General features: G+C 67.7%; 1 protein-coding gene across 1 annotated transcript in view; it reads left to right on the top strand.

Annotated features, from left to right (window-relative positions):
* Positions 1-1,717, top strand: part of BRSK2 (BR serine/threonine kinase 2) — a 43,386-nt gene that overhangs the window by 30,513 nt on the left and 11,156 nt on the right.

Here is a 1,717-nt window from a genome sequence, read left to right on the forward strand (position 1 = left end):
GTTAACGCCCTGAGCACCACCACCTGCAGAGCTTGTGCTCTGGGCCTGAGATGTCCCTCGGCTGCCAGGAGCCCTGCATCGGCCGGAGCCCCCAAGAAGCAACCAGGAGGTGTGCGGGCAGGCGGGCTGGAGGCCGAGGGGGTGGGGCCTCTGTCACCAGCTGTCACCGTCTTGAGAAGTCCTCCTCCGAGAAACCTCAGCCGTCGCTGCCTGGACGGGGCCCCCACGTGATGGAGATGGTCCGCTGCACGCGGAGACACCCACCACATCTACGGAGTACCTCTGAAAATGCAGCGTCCACCAGTGGACCAAACAGACCACATGGGCATCTGAAGTACATGTCACGGGCCAGTCCCCACACTCCGTCCAGCGGCCGTTCGGCTCAGCCAGGCTTCTTTCCAACTGGGGACCGCACTGGCCAGATGCTAAACAGCTCGCGTCGGCATGCAAGCAGCGGGCGTTCATTCTTCTGCCTTCATCAAGGGCGGAGGAGGCAGGAGGCCTCGGGCAGCGTCTGCGCTCGTCCACCACAGCAGGCGGCCAGGGAGCCGGCCGGACGCAGGGAGGGAAGCCGAAGTGGCCGAGTGGGGCTGCGGCGTCTGGAAGAACACCTGTCTCCACGTCTGTATCTCGCTGTCCTTCGGTTGGGGTTCCTGGGCCAGGCAGAGGTGTCCCTAGCTGACGAGTGGAGAGGAGGGTCAGTCCCCAGAACCGTCATGGTGGCCGAAGAGCAGCTCCGGAGAAGGGACAGAGCCACATGGCCAGGAAAGCTGCCGCGGTGCCTGGAGCCAGGCTGGCCAGACGCTGGACGTGGTGGCTGTGGCCGCCGCCTCCTGGGCCCCTGCTTCTGCGTCCGAGCAGTGCACCTGGTGGGCGGGGCCTGGGCACGTCCACACTGTGGCTGCCACGGGGGTGGCATGGGAGTGGCCGGGCGTGTCAGTGACGGCCATGTGACAGACTCCGGCACCCAGCGGTGTACACGGTGCACACCCACCACCGCAGCCCCGCGGCCGGACCCGGTGTGCCCAGCTGGGCCTCCCATGCAGGGCTGTGGTCCTCTCAGGGGACGGGGCAGGACTCAGGTCTACGTGGACCTCTCCGCCAGCCAGTTTCACCAGAAGGCAGGGGAGGCGCGCTGGCGACACGGGAGTCAGCCCTTTGTGACCTAATCGCAGAGGTGACATCACTTTTCCCGTGTCCTGGTCAGAAGCGAGTCACGGCCCTATCTGTACCCGAGGGAGGGGCCCACACAGGAGTGACTCCCAGAGGCAGGGCTGAGGGGTCTCCCACACTGGTGTGCGCTGTCATGGGGGAGGCGCCGCCTCGGATGGGACACAGCAACAAGACCAGCGTGACTGGCGAGGGCACGTGCAGGGTGCTGCCAGCTCAGGGCTCTGCAGGTGTGGCCCCCGCCCGGCCCAGCACAGCAGCCGGGTCCCCGGGGTTCAAGGGGACCTCTGTGTGCCCTGGGCTGGGGCAGCAGGGAGGCCGGCAGCTGGGCAGGAAGGTATGGAGGCTGCCCCGTGTCTGGCCATGTCCCCCCGATCCATATCCGTGCAGAGTCCCTGCCTGCCCCCCGCCACCCCCCGCCTCCTCTGCACTTCTGTGCTCCCCTCCCAGCCCCAGGGCGGGGAATGTGCACGGCGGGTGCTCAGGGCTGCCCCCTGGCCACCCACCCAGACCACGGCCACGTCCCAGGAGCCTGGCGGGGGGTGGG

The sequence above is a fragment of the Pteropus alecto genome, unplaced genomic scaffold (assembly GCF_000325575.1).
Source record: "Pteropus alecto unplaced genomic scaffold, ASM32557v1 scaffold43, whole genome shotgun sequence".
In the NCBI taxonomy this organism is placed as follows: domain Eukaryota; kingdom Metazoa; phylum Chordata; class Mammalia; order Chiroptera; family Pteropodidae; genus Pteropus; species Pteropus alecto.